We start from the raw sequence: 16,133 nt of genomic DNA, 5'->3' as shown, positions 1-16,133 counted from the left end.
ATAGAGCAGGATTTGCTGTCCCCCCTTGGGACGGACGCACCTTTATTCCAGCCAACCTCTCAGTTCCTTAATTGACTTCATAATAGGATTTACCTGAATTCTTCAAGCTCCTACTCATGGTGGAGGGTGTCTTTTAAGCGTCGCCTACATAAGTAACATGAGGTCTTGAACTTTTAAGTCGAAAAACAAACTTGCGGTGATTCCCGTCTCGCAGTTGACTGGTTACCGGTGTAGCATTCAATGACTGGGAGAAGAGCTAAGGTCCGCAGACCGAGGACTGAGAACTCCAGCACAAGCACGTCAGGCCACTAGGTGGCAGCTCGGAAATGAAAAGGTTTTCTTTTTTTTTCTGAGTGAATGTCTCCAGCAGATGGCAGGACAACATTTGTATTCCGCCTAAACTTTCTCCTCCGCTTGAAAGGTGAATATATACCTCTCGCCGCGGAAAGGCGGGCTTCTACTGAACACAAAATTAAACTGATTCCCAGTACTGGATTAACAGCGCCAAAGTGAGCCAAGCATGACTTAAATGATCGTGAATGAACTCGTTTTTCCTTAGTGGATGCTGCACATTGGTGGTGGTGGAGGGGAGTCCCCAATGACCTGGAAAGCGCTATACAGTATAATGAAGCAATTAAAATGAATACTTGACAACACAGCATTTTGAAACGACAATATATTCTGGTTTGCGTTTACCATTTGAAAAAACTACGATAAAATGGTGTTGTCATATTAGTACCTTTCAGTGATTGTGTAATACTGTTCTGTATATGAAAATATACAGTATAGGGAATTCGTCAGGTGACGTTGTGTTTTAAAATTACAGATTTATAGTGTTACCCTGGAGTGTATAGAGGTATGAATTAAAGAGCCATGAATGTGACAAGTAATCCACGCCCCTGTCATAAACTCACCTGGTAAGTTTCTTTATTAGAATTCATTTTGCTTTTCTTTCTCTCAGTAGAAAATCTTGTCTTAACAACAAATGACAAATGACATTTCAAAATGCAGAAACGACGTGGTATTTACTGTACGTAAACTTAGGTGGCTATTCCAAACGAGTTTTTGTGATGCATCTTCCTGGACCACTTTAGAGAACATGTTTTGTAAAAAATAATCAAAGAGCATAGGCACATAACATGTTTGCAGAAAATTTTACTTCTACTTGTTTCTGCTGTTAGACGAAATGCTACAGCATATTTTTAAGTGTTTTTTATACAACTTACTGGTAAACGCACATAACAATATTACATAATAATATCAATATTATGAGAGACTTGTGAGTAAATTGCACTCGGATGCAAAACCAGAAACAGGTTCTTGACCAAGTCTTGAAACTGAACTGCCGTTCAGAAGAGGGCGCTACAGTTGTGTCGTTCACACGAGTTTGGCATCATTACTTCCGTAGTATCAAATGCGCAGGAACGGTACAGAAATAAATTCTGTGACATAAGGCAATTTAATCTCGGCTTCTGCCAAAATGTTCTGTCACGCAACAATCTGTCCTTTCCCCCATTTCAGAAGTCAGAGACCTGCTGAATAATAATCTGCATTTTTTTTTCCCGGAATGAATAAGACTCCATACTACGGCTGGTATGTGGGTTTGTATTCTGTGTACAAAAGCAGGTTGCGCTCTGACAAATCCTGCAAAACATATGAGCTGATGTTCTGGCAGCCATAAATGTGAATGTGAATGTCATACTGGAAGGACAAAAAGAAACAGGGATATGTTGAATTTAAGCAAATTATTTTAAAAATAGACTCAGATATAGATTTGATATAGCATCATATATTTAAAAAATTGTAACAGACTTTAATAACCTTTTCAAAATTGATTGTTTTAATTCTCGGATATCATAGTGTTGTACAGTATTTCTCAATGTACTTAAAACTCAGAACACGATAAAACTTTCTCGCCTCTCTTAAGTTCCTTTTCTAATTTGTATTTTTAAACAACAAATAGAGAATGCATACAAGCATACGTACTTCATAAATTACCTAGCAATAAAAAAATGCAAGAAACACAATAGAGTAGATGTAGATTAAACCAATTTGAAGAGAAATAAAAACATGGACTGCTTCCGAGATTGTGTGGTTGGGCAGAGAAATGGCAGGGAGCATCTGATAAGAGACTGGAAAAAATAAACAATTTAATGACTGGTGAATAATAGGAAATTAACGAATGTAGAATGAAATGAAGTGGCACATCAACGGGGACATAGCCTTATCTCCTTTTGGGAACCATACCTACTGGATGTTCTGCCCGCAATATTTTATAACACTCTAGTTTCCAATGCATTTTTCAACCAAGAGAAACCATACATATTCTATACATGTGCTCCTAGACCTTGTCCACTTTTTAGTGGCCTCTTCAATGAGTTGCTTTGTCCATATTTAGTTAAGCAGGCCATTAATTAAATTATGAAAAACAAAGGACTAGCGCCGTACTCAACAAATGCCTGCATATTTCCTAAGACTTTCTCAGGGAATATGTCTTTAATCAGCCAATCATCGTATTTATACAATGAAAAAGCAGCCTGGTAACAAGTGATTAGTGGAAATATGTTTAAGGCACTGGAATTCAGGGAAACCATTCCTGAAAAACGTATTTTGGCGGCTTCTCCTGAGAAATGTTTCCTTAATTGTTAATTTGCGAAGTCAGCTCAATGAAAGAACACGTCTGGGCTCGTTCCTTAAACGAAAGCACTGCTCGGGGGCACTAGAAAATGTAATAGAACTTGAGTACGGTGTTTGTGAACTCCCGTTTGTCTTGCTTCAGCACACATTTCTTTACTAGCTAAAGACTTGATTCTTTAAAATAATAAACGTGGGCTGGCATTCCCCTGAAGTCAAACCCTTCCTGAGAAGGCAAAGAAGTATTGTGAAAGCCTCAAAAGCACATGATGCAGTTTATTTGAGGACAAGTTGTTTTACTGTTCTGTGTGATTGTGTGAAACATGCTCCTGTCTACATGCTTTCTGCTTCTACTGTCGACGTGTAAGAGAAACTGTGATAAGAGTTCGTTTTTAAAGAAATGAGACATCTTTGTACTAGGAGAAGAACATGGGGCAGAGTGTCAGTCCGCAGAAAAGTATCACTAAACTGAACGTCAGTCTTTCCAACCCTGGAGTTCGGGCACCCTGGGATTTTGGAAAGTTTTTTTTTTAACCTCCGTGTGAACTGTGGAACACCCCTTGCACAGTGAATTTCAGCTCCTTCCATTAGGGCGTCCATTTAGACCCCGCTAGACGATAATTACCTAAATTATCCTTCATTCCCACTTCTATTAATTAGCTTAATTTGGACAGCTGCTTGTATATTTTACTTTATTTTTTCATCTTGCAGCATCTTATGTATCTATCTCACACGCCTCTTTCCCATTTTCATTGTTTTATTTTTAATTGTGAAAATTCCTTAAGCAGCTAACTTATTTTCCTCATTTAAGCATCTGTGTTTCTTATTTGTAAATGGGTTCATGTTGTGTTAAATGTATCGTGTACCTTGTTGCATCTTTTACCTTCCTGCAAAGTAAATTTGCCGTCTGGGACAGTGGAGGGACAAAGTAAGCAGACACTCATCTTAGGTTAACTAAGAAATACATATTATTATTCAGGACTTCTCAGTATTCGGCTTTACTTCCTGTCATTTACAGTTAGTTTTTTATAAGTTTCTTAGGGGCGTAGTTTTACAGTAACACCTTGCAGTGGGTGAGATGCTCTTGTTTCCCTCTCGAGCACTGTGTGACAGCGCACACATACAAAGGGGTTTTGGGTGCAGGGAGGGCTGGAGAGGTGGGGCTTTCTGCAGGCTTCACCTCGGGGGTTAAAGAAATCCGAGCTTCTCAATGAAATATTTAGGGGAAGTTTATCCGCAATGCGTTGGTCAGGTGGGCTGCACTGGGGCTGCAGGCTTGCATGATGTAATGTGAATCGAGCTCCTGCCTGTCTAATTGGACAAGACAAATCGTGGCCGTCACGTGACGGCCCGCAGTGGACGCATTAAAATAGCTTTAACTGCAGCTCTGAACTTTCCTGTTCTTTCTCCTGACAACAGCCTTGATAGAAACCTTGCATCTCTGACATGTCGCCCAACACATGGGCAGTCTTCACGACACGCTCAGTCACAGCCTTAATATGTTCTGCAGATGGAATTTGTCAAATCTGTCTGTTGTGTGAATATAAGCCAAGAAAATAATACCGTACGCCGTATCTGTCTCCACTAACCCAAAGGTTTGCCAATTTAAAAACTCATGGATGGTCTTATTTTTATTTTGTAACTGACGTCTACAATGCCTTGGAACCGAGTAGCTACATCAATGGATCTTTTGATTACGTTGAATATTTGTTCTTTAAAAAAACGCAGAAAACAAGACTTTCATCTTTAACACAAATCCAGTCTTAAAGATTAGGCATATATCGAAATGTGGATATTTTAACTTTTGTAAATCTCTCAGCTCCACGTTACTTGGTTTGAACGTGTAATTTCCTGCTCAGTCTCATAATCTAACACCTCCTTGCCTTTATTATTATTATTATTATTATTATTATTATTATTATTGATTTTGATGTTCATCACCAAGTGTATGAATCTGCACTGAATACAACTTTGGAAATGGAAAAGGCAGTGATGTTTTGATAAAAATGCTTTGTACTCTTGTGCCTCGATTGTTATAGGAAAATACCCACCCAATGGGTGCAAATATTGGTTGTTTTGGAAAAAAGGCAATAAATAAAATGTTTAAATGTATTTTGAGCAGAGAGATGATTAATTTGTTTCCATGCCTCGGAGCAATAACATTTTTGACTGCAGTATTATTTGTGGGAGGCATAGCGTGTCTCTCTGGTTGTCGCCAGCTCCTTCAGGAACATCACAGATATGGTTCTTATTTTTCCTTTTACCGACAAATTCTACTTTTCCCATGAGCTGCGCCTCATATTACAGTTAATTGATTCTCTGGAGTTTTCTGACCGGTGCTAGGGTTCTCTCAAGAAGGCCCTGCTGCTAAGTAGAAAATGGTAAATAATGTGGTGTTCATTGCATCAGTGAGCATTTGGTAGTTTAAGGAAACTAATGTTTTTCTCATCAGAGAATTGTGTTGAAATTTGCAGTAAAATCAAAGAGAAAGCAAAGTAGAACATTTTACAGTGGATTGTTTTCCCTGAAACCGTGAAAGTTCATAGCTGTTGCCTGGTTTTTGATTAAAGTACAGCCCCACAATTCTGGTGCATGTCAGTTGCTTTTAAGCAAACAATGGGTAAGAACTGTATTCGGCTTAAGCTTTGTGTTCCTCCTCCCCAAAGAGAGAAAGATGCTTCGGTATCATAATGGCTATGGGACCCTCTGCATTATAAATGAGTAGAACAAGCTTCCCTGAAACAGTCAGACAAACAGGATCTCTTTCACCCGTACAGATCACTGTCTGTAAATACCATATCAAGCACAGCCATTGACACCTGAAAAAACACCAGACTGGAAATGTGAACAATTATCACCACATAATCAACTTAATACTAAAATTACAGTTGTTATTTATTTCATATACTTTATGTACTTCTGTTTGTATTACAAAACAATAATGTAGACTGAATTGACAAGACCTTTAGGACTTTTAGACAGTTATTAAAATTTCAAATCATCTATCCATCTTCGGAAAGCCCCTCATTTCTGGGAACCCAGAATCTGTCCCACATGTACCGGGCACAGGGCGGGGCCAGACCCTGGGCTGGACGCCGGCCCATTACAATCCATCCCACACAAAGGGATGATCAATGAACACTAATATATCAGCCCTGTACGCGTTCAGGAGGCAGGATGAGACCTGAGCACGCAGAAATTCTACTTGGACAAAATACAAACTCCACACAGAAGGACATCCAGGCAGGAATCCAGCCCAGGAAATGTGAGGCAGAGGAGGTGAGCACCTCACACTGTACCCCCCATTCTGAAAGGTCCTGTGTACAGGCACATGTCTGAAACATTAAGATATCAAAAACAATATTCTTCTCTGGTAGTATTGTTTAATCAAAATGCAACACCAGAGCATAAGAAAGTGCGACGTAATTGTTTCAGGACTGCAGAGAGAGGGCCCGGTGGAGACACTTCCTGCACTCAAATTCCTCTGGATCTGATGATCTGTGCGTCGGGGCCAAGGGAAGGGTTAATGTTCCAGTAAGCCTGCCTAATGCACATGTTGAGAAGAGAGGAGAGAGATTAAAAAGGGTGTGCTTTCCAGATTAAAAAAAGACAGCTCTGTGAAGCCACTCAGATCCCGAGAGGGTGCTGTCCGACACCAAGGCCCTCAGCTGTGTTTTTGATGTCGACTCGATGCTTTTGTCTACATCAGGATTCTTGGCTATTTTCTTCAGATCTGTGCATTTTCGTGTGCATTTTTACGTTTCAATCGTGACTATTCTGAGGTCCAAACCACACAGGCATCTTGTTTTGCACCATTGAAATCCACTGGCCACCTGCTGTTGGTTTTTTTTTAATGGTTTGCTTGAGAGTGGTGACTCTAGTTTCCAGAGTTATTTCTTCCTTAAAGAACTGCATGATGCAGAGGGATTGGTTGTCTTTATTAATGGACGACCTTCTAATTAAACAGGTCTCTCAGATTAAAGATGAAGGGGAACAGAGAGAAAAGCCGAGATGCAGGCCTGAGCTTTGAGGTGCTGCATTGAGGGCAAAGATCCTAACCAGTCCACTGGTGTCTTATTCAAACTAGCTCCTCCTGCTTCCCTGAATTCCTTGACCTGCTTCATGCTCTTTTCTGCATTAGGAAAACACTGACACAATTTCCTTGCATCCACTACACTAGTTTATGCCCTTCCTGCCCTGCAGATTGTACGACGTTAGCAGAGTGAGTTTGTATTTTGTCAGCGCTAAATTGAACAGACCGAGACGCCGAATGTTTAGAAATTGTAGCAGATATCATCTGCAGCTAGTAAACATGCTTACAAAAAAAAACTAAAGGAAGCACTCGAGAGATAATAATTATCCAAGATAGATTGCTTTATTAATAATTAAATGTGAATTTCAATGTACATTCCAAATATATAAGATGTTTCTTGGCTCAAGGATAAGACAAACACGCCACCTATCACCAATGATTGAATATTCCTGCATCACTGTGCGAGACGCACGTTGATAAGATAGCAAAGAAACACTGCTTTTACCAAAAGGGACTTGGCTTTATTTAATCATTTAAAAACCGTGAACGGCGCGCTTACATTTATTTTACGAGTTGAAAGTCTAAATACGAAAGCGCTTGTTTGGCGTATTGCAGACGTTTGAAAAGGGTGCCTCCAAATGATATTTTCTGTTTAAAAAGCCTCGTGATTCTTTTCAGAGCAGCTACACCCATAACCTGTCTTCACCTTCTGTTCCAGGAGACGATCTGTTCAGCCTTTGTGATTCTTGAAAAACGGAAGGATGAACAGTTTTGTGATATTTATGTTTACTATAGCATTTTTTTCTGTAAATCAGCTTCCATGTGAAATATGTAAAAACCATTCGGGAGCTGATGTTGCATTTATTGTTGTGGGCCTCCTCACAACAGTGACTGTGTGGTAAAACTATTTTATCTGTTACTTCAGTGAAATACCTTCAGAGCTGTTTCTCGCCTTGCTTAAAAGCCGGGCTGGAAATTGTTTTGCAGAAATCTTTTGAAATATTCCCCATGGCGCAAGTTACAGGCGGTGTTTCGTTTACTCTGTTATTCATCGGAGTGCGAGTATTTTGTTCAGCGCGGAAATTACCTTACTGTTTATTTAATTTGATTTTCCGAATGCTAGTTGTGGTATTTTCTATTATTTTTCTAATATGTACAATTTATTTTCTGATTGTTTAACGTTTTTAAATGCTCTGTCCTAAAAGCCTTGTGAATGATTTTTTTAAAATCCTTTTAACCAGGTAACCAGGTAAATCCATTAAGAACAAATCCTCATTTGCAATGATGACCTGAAACCCCCATGTAGACAGCAGGGTATCATGCTGCAGCCCCTTAATGAAATGTTAAACATTCACAGTGTACTGTATACACCAAGCCCCCTGTTTCAGGAAAGCCTTGACAGCAACATGATACAAGATTCCAAAACATCTGTAATTTTCCAGTGAGCCAGCCTGCCAGCATAGTCAGTTAAATGCTAGCTAAGGAGCTTTCACATGGGATAGGTTAAGACCCACTACAAATAACTGCAAAGAACCATTTAAGACACAAGTATAATATATATATATGTATATTTCATTGTATATATTTGCATTATATATATATAACATTGTATGGATATAATATATGTATCCCTATATGTGTGTATAACAAAGTAAGTATATAATACACATGTATATTGTGTATATAAAATAGTATATAATATGTGCACAACTGAGTGAGTGGCATGGCGTTTTTTACGTTTTGCTGTAGAAATTGATGAAAGCACAACCACTGCAGACTGAGTGCAGGTCCTTGTCTTTCTTAGCAGCACATGTGGAAGGATCATCGTGCTGTGGAGATTTAGAGTTGGCAAAAGGCTTAAGGACAGGTTCTATAATTTCTGGATAACCTCATGAAGGCAAAGGGTCTTTGAAGAGAAAGATGTCTGGACCGTGTAGAGATGGCACACCAACTAGGGATAACGAAAGACACAGGCTAATGGCCAGAATGAGGGAATGTACAACACCCCTCTATACCCCATGGTGTTCTGTCTAGAAGGGCACTTGTCAGCAGAGAAATGCAACTCTAACCTGCATGAAATTTTAAATATGGCAATCAAATTGGTAAATGGGATAAAGACCTGGTTTGTTAGCACTATTTTATCTGTCTTTGTGTAAAGAAATGGGAGCTGAGATCCAGTCACTGCTATTTCATACTGAAGCCGGTTTCCTGCTGTAAATATTCACCTGTCTCTTGGAATTGAAAGACAGGTTCAGTGCACCCAAGGATTCAATGCCTGGCGGAACACCCTGGGAGAAAAGACTGGGAATAAAGTCACAGACTTTTGAGCCACACGTTCTACCATTTGAATGGCCTTAAGAAAAGCATGAGGGGCACAATTCTTCTTTTTTAACTTTACACCTCAAAACTTGTAAATGCAGAATTGTCAGCAGGAAATGGAATACACTCCACATCTCCATTGTATGCAAAACAATGCAGATGTGTCATAAATCGAATGCATTTTAAGCCATCATCATTCACTTTAACACATTTGTCACTGTGTGTGATATTGTTAAAATGTTAAGTAAGAGCAAAGGGATTTCTAGCCGGAAGAGATAAATAAACACCTGAAAGTCACCTAAATGTCACCTGACCAACTTTCTTTGACCGACTGGTCAGGCTACTGAAGGTGCCCAGGTCATTTCCCATTGCCTTCTGGGGAATGTAGTTCAGACAAGAATCTCAGTCTTGTCTGAGCCTATCACCCTTTCTTACCAATAACGGGCAACTCTTTTAGAGCCACACAGCAAAACTCTTCAGTCAGCAAAGAGTTCAACTCCACCAAAAGACTAGATGTGGGAGAATCTGGCCTCATCTAGGGGATGATTTCCACTTTCTATGAAAGGCTAAGTGAGTCTTGTTATACGTTGGCCTAACCAGTTTCTGGACCAACACTACTGAACATCTATAGGCAACCCTTCAAAGGTACTTTCAAAAGGCGTATGCATACCCATGTTTTAGTGCTCTAACAGTTCACAGCCCAGGTTCCCGCAGATGTGCAGTGCTGATTTTACATTGCAGTGCATAAGAGCATCATTATCTTATATCAGGCATAGTGTGGTGCAATAGCCCATTCATTATTCACCAGTGCAATGTACATCTGGTTTCAGGATGGGTGTCTTGTTACTGATGTCAGCTCTCAATATATCCTTATGCAACAACATGTTCATTACTAGATTAACACAAGGATTTGTCTCATTTGCATGTATAGCTGAGATATCTGCATGTACATGGATGAATGAGAAGAGAAAAAAATATCTGTATACCTCAAATGGCATTAAACCATTGTTCTTAGGTCCCTTAGTTTTGTTTTGTTTTGTTTTTTATAATTTGTTGTCACATATGTAGATATTTTATGTCAGAAAGTACTTTATGTGTGATTTTGCAGGTGTTCGCTTTAACTGGGTGATTTTAGTCTATGTCCCTGAAATTTCTACCAGTGAATTGTAAGTAATTTGTGTTCTTCTTTATTGTGATTTTTGTTTAATTTTTCTGTTTTACTGTTGTGCAGAGGTACCAATACATGGTACATGTATTGTGTGCAGACATTTACAAAACCAGATTATAGGCTATATGTTGCATCTACATATATGTATTATATATTATGTTGACGATTTAAATAAATTTGATTCGACTTGCAAATGGAAATGTAGAAATCGATATCTATTTTTCACCCTGTTTGTTTCTGCTGTGTGGAAGCCAGGCTGCGCTCTTCTCCGGAGCCGCTGGAGTTTTGAGATGAAATTGTGTGTTGATGGATTACTGCTCTTCTTAATGTCCATCATCAGTGCAACCTTCTAATCCCTCTGCATCAATACTGCATCCGATTCTGATCCTGGCACGCCGGGGCTGCAATTAAACCCCCAGCTATGAAAGGCACACCGTCGCTCAGCCAAGAACCGAGAGTAGATGTTTTTTGAGTACTACCTAAATATTCCTATAGCACTGCGCCGGAAAGTACGCTTCAATATTGCGCTTCGGTTTTTACTCTTTTAAGAATGTGTGACACACGATAACACAGGCATTGTCGCTGTCGTTTAAATTCAAGGCAAATCTACCTTTTACATTTCATACTTGTTTCTCAACGTCTGATGCACTTCATAATCATGTTTAAATGGTTCTTATTGTTAGTAACATTTTTGTAGAAAGATCTTACTAATACTTTAAAATCGACATCCTTGCAATTAATTTGTGAATCGGGTGGAATAGTAAGCTACTCTAAATGTTTAACATTCGGGTATTTCAAATTTTTCTTTAAATATATATTATGATATATTCCTTTATGTTTACTGCAAACTCTTCTAAAGCAAACCTTAAATTTAAAATTTCTAGCGAATGTATAGTCTCCATAAAAGCTGTTTAATATACAGTACTATACAACAGTGTAAAACAAAAATTATGCTTCTTAATTTGCTAACAATCGATAACGTACCCTTATTATTTCCATCATTTAATAAATCTTCTCAGTGAGTTTAAACGTCAAAACAGTGTGGTCAATTCACCGTGTGTGATTGATATCTTATGCAACTTTTCACCTCCTGTAATAATAAACTTTGATATAACTGCGTCAGTTTCTGTTTTATAATGTTTATTATAATATTATTACAAAGCAATTCAATAATAATCTGAAAATATAGCCGTAAATCATCTGACTTTCTGCGGAAGAGAACATGCGGAAGTCTACAGTACAAGATTCACTATATCCATGAAAACTTATATTATCAGTCACAGCTAACACCTTAGGTTATATTTAGGGAATTATTCAAAGATCCCCCTTTATGTAAAGGAAATAACGTTTTATTATTAAAAATGGGTAACCTTCAAATTGAGCTGACATGCAAGGGGTCGACTACGATTAGCTAGAACGATTTAGTCCTTTTAAATATTGTATGTACAGGAACATAATAAGATTGATTCATTTATACTGTATCTTCCGTGGCTCGTATCTCAATGATGCTTGGCAATTAACCGGTCAGGACACAGGACAATTAACAGAACAGGTAAAACATAACAGTATTAAGTGTTTTAGGGTAGACGTCAGGTAATTAACCAGCAGTCAAAATCATCATCAACATCAACAACAACAACAACAACAACAATAATAATAATAATAATAATAATAATAATAATAATAATAATAATAATAATAATAATAATAAACTGCATTCCTGAGTCTTATTGTAGTTACAGTATGGTATCATTATAATTAGCTCAAATTTTAAGATTAATATTCGATCTTTCATTGAATATCAACTTTACTGGATGACAGTTCAATGTTGCAATTAACGGCGTTTTATAATCTCTCAAAGGACGCTGTTGGTCATGCCTTCTGCTGAAGAACGTCACAGCTCAAGCAAACAGACGCACCCTCGCCTCTCTGCGTCCGGATAAGCCTCTTAATGCTTACATTGCTTTGAACTGGGCAAAATGTTTGCGGAATTAGTCTTCATTTCCAGAGCACGGTTTGCGAATAGTTCAATAACATATAGTTTGGATCAAACACGCAAATGCAATAATACATTTTCCACGAAACATACATTTAATTTTTAATTTCACATTTTGTCAGCGTATTGATTTGGACATTCGACCATTTTCTCATATATGTAATGGTATTTATATTATTCAGATTTCTTATGTATATTATTATTATGCCTAAACATTATTTCATTAAGAATTTTTAAATGCTTAACTTTAAGACGTGGTTATTGATGTGTTTTTGCGAATTTATAATATTATTTTTACGAACGTGTTTTAAAATTAACTAGTAAATTTAATTAACACTAAATTGAATTATACACCCAAACAGGGTGGCTCCTGACGCATCACGTCAAAAGCTAGAAACGAACTTTCAGACTAATCATTAGTCTTTCGGGTTAAAGGAGTAAAAAGGGCTTCTTCCGAGAAATGTAACTCAATATGCCTGGCACCGAGACTGTCTTTCCAAACATATCAAATATTGCGTTTGTTGTACACACGGAATCCCACAAAAATAAATTTCTGCTAAGGGCGATTGGTTTCTATTTGTATGTCTTCACCTCTACCCAAACCATCGTTAAGTAAGTGTTACAACAGTGTCACCTGTTCCATTAGAATTCCATTGTGCATATGCGATTAAAAATACGTTGGTCTTTATAACCCCCAGTCTATCCAAACGGCAGAAATGTAAGACTATCGATCGCGAGCATGACTGCCAGTTATTGAAAGCGGCATCTCAGCGAGTGACATTTTCAGCGAGTTTTTCGATATGTGATTAGGAGTTTTGTGCCTTTCGTTCAGAGAAACTAATGCCAACCTTTTTTTGTGCTTCGTTCATTTTGCAAAAGAAAGTCCTATCAGAGCCCCAGTGTTCAATGAGAAAAACGGCGTTTTTTCACCTGTAGTGCATTCTTCCGTTCTCGGCGCTGTGTGCGAGTTGCGATACGAATTTCCTTGTTTGGGTGTCATTGAACACTAATGGTCTCTTCATCTGTACTGGCTCATCTTTTAGAACACTGGAAAGGAAAATTGTCCTTCTTTTTTCTTTTGATTTGTATTTTATCTTAATTTTGGACATGTTTTAACTGAAATACAATCTCCTTGGTAAAATGTATTTTGAAATGTAAAATACAAAATAAATGCGCAGACTGACGGAAGGAAAGGTTGGAAAAAATACCATATAAAGAAGAATATCAAAATAAATCGTTCAGTAATACACGACTGTGGATATATAAAGCTGATTTTATTTCACTTTGCTAACCTAAAGGTAACACATCAACATAATACTAATTAGGTAAATTAGGGTATCAGAGATTTAATTAATACATTTGATTTCGATACTGTCTAGCGTTGATGTATTATATTTCATTTCGGTTATAAACGATAAAACACCTATCGTTTTTCTTTTCCTTTAAAATCAAGCAGTCTTTTTGCATTGCACAGTGATGGATAAAGACTTTGTTTTTTTTATTTTTGACTTATTCAGTTTATAAAGCAAGAGACCGCCTCAGGAAAAGCAATTCATAAGAAAACCATTTTGGTTCATCCACTGGGAGTGTTACAGATGGACCCAACGTTAATAGAATTATCACTTGTGTATAAGCAATTAGATGTACTTTTTATTTGATCAGTTATTTATATAATAGAAAGTGCAATTCAATGAATGCGCGCGTATTTAATACATAAGTTATTTTTTATTCAAATGTTTAATTTAACTTCATTTACCGTATGTGTTTCATTCAAATGCTTACAGTTCAAAGCGTCTTCTTGCATTTGAGGCCGAGTGAGGAGGAGGTGGGGGCTGTGATCATTATAATTCGTAGATTACAAATAAACCGAAACAAGCAAAGCGGTTAAAGACTTAATTAGGAAATAGTACTTTTCCTAATACTGCATCTTTATGGCGACATGCCATGTGGGAAACGAGCAGGTCCGTCTTACAGACAGAGCTTCTTTGTTCGGTAGGCTCTCTTGCAGGATTCGAACAGGTATCAAAGTGCGCCTCTATTTCCAAAAAAGTCTAATTCGTCTTAGAAAATATTTACATGGGATGAAAAGAAATGGGCAATGTAGATCTCAGTGGTGTTATTTAATTTAGGGCGTATTGTATTATACAAATTTAAAATAGGCTTATAAACTAAACGTGACGAATGTTGGTGAAAATATTTTGAACTCTCGTCATTGTCCAAGAGGTATAAAATTGAAATATTTAGGTTAGGCCTACGAGCCTTGTGAAGATCAACTTGTCCTGCTGTATATAGAACAACACGTACCAACCACACTTTTCTGTGAAGAAAAAACGAACATTAAATTATTACAAAATACGAAGTATCAAACAATCCTTAATATATAAATATTTCGATAAACGGCGGTGGTATATGACTCGAAATCGGAGACTGATTTAATAAATCTATCTACAGCACATCTCCAAATACAATCGTATTATTAATGCAAAGGATTCTACATAATTTGATCTCTTATTGTTCAGTCTGGCTATCGCTTGACGTTCGAACAAGAGACCTTGTGCCACAGGTGTGCTTGTGTTACACCAGAACCTTTCTACCAGATGCGAAAGTCTAAACCAAAAACGTCATCTGGACCCGGCCACGATGGGCAGAACTTAATGAAAACGTTAAATATTCATGAGGTCTGCTCAACTCCTGTCGTCTGCCTATTTCAGATCTGACTCACGGCTAGGATTTCAACTTCTCCAAAAGTTAATCAGGCAGAAACTAAGAGGGTGGGTTAAGGGTAAGAGACGCTCTGCTTGATTGTTCGCTGCTCCTGCTGTAAAATTGCACGGCGGAAACAATGAGGCTCCGTGGATGGATTTCACTCCTGGTAACCCGTTTTGAAAAGGTGAAACTGGATCCCGCGGACCAGCTCCGGTCGGATCTCTTGTGGAGATGGGGGTCTCTTTTTTCCATACAGGTGTCGGCCTAATTATCAACAGCAGGTAAATGGAGTCGTGGAAATTAACAGAGAGGAGCATGGGTAGGTCTCACTTGCATATATTGGAAAAGGAAGACCCTCCAGTGCCACAGTTTCGGCTCGCTTTGATGCGAGCTCCACGTGTACTTACTGACCGCCAAGGGTCCCGGTGCTGAGCCTGTCTGCGCCTGTTCGATTTGACGAGCAAGGGGGGTGCGAGGAGTGACGTGTTCCGCGGAGAGCTCTGAGCCAAACCCCTGGAGTCTGGGCTCCCCTCAAACCGCAGGTTGTATGAGATTCGGCATTGTTCAAATACTGTTCTTTTTTAGCAGTCATGGGGAAAAGCAACTGCTATGGTGGGAACCTTCAATTGAGTGTGTAGGATATCGTAAAGATGGGGGGTTTCATGAAAAAATATTATACATTAACATTCCGTTATTTTGCTGTCAGGTTCCAATCCGTTTTAAAAATCTAAAAAAGCTTTTTGCCAGGTAAGGTTTATTGCTGTACAGCGAGAGATAAAACTTCTATTATGTTTTTGCCGTGAATACCCGTTTAGATTTATTATGTAGGCTCCATTTTTTCACAATTTAAACTGGAAACCAGCTTAGTAATCGTCGGTGTCTACAATTCGTAAGACATCGCTGAAATTAAAAATAAAATCTTATTGCAAGGTTCACCTACACAAATATTTGCGGTCGGTTTCGCACATACGTACGATTGAAAATCAAAGAAACTTATTCATAAGCTAGACAATATTGTAATACAGTGGACCTCCACTACTCAAGTCACCTGTACCGGAGAATTATTTCCTAAAATGGTGAGTGTGGCGGTCGGAGACAATCTTCTTCGACTTCCACTTACAGTGTAGAAACAGCAGATTGCTAAGTAGAGGCTTGCATTGGTGAAATATAGTCTTGTGAAGCTTGCTCGTCGTTGACCATCTGGATATGGTTATTTGATCCTGGTGTATTGCTCATCAGCCCAAGAACTGCAGGCTCAACAGAATGTCAGCTCTGTA

Source organism: Lepisosteus platostomus, chromosome 9 (assembly GCF_059453375.1).
Source record: "Lepisosteus platostomus isolate fLepPlt1 chromosome 9, fLepPlt1.hap1, whole genome shotgun sequence".
In the NCBI taxonomy this organism is placed as follows: Eukaryota; Metazoa; Chordata; class Actinopteri; order Semionotiformes; family Lepisosteidae; genus Lepisosteus; species Lepisosteus platostomus.
The sequence above is the reverse complement of the archived record's forward strand: the minus strand, read 5'-3'. Positions refer to the sequence as shown.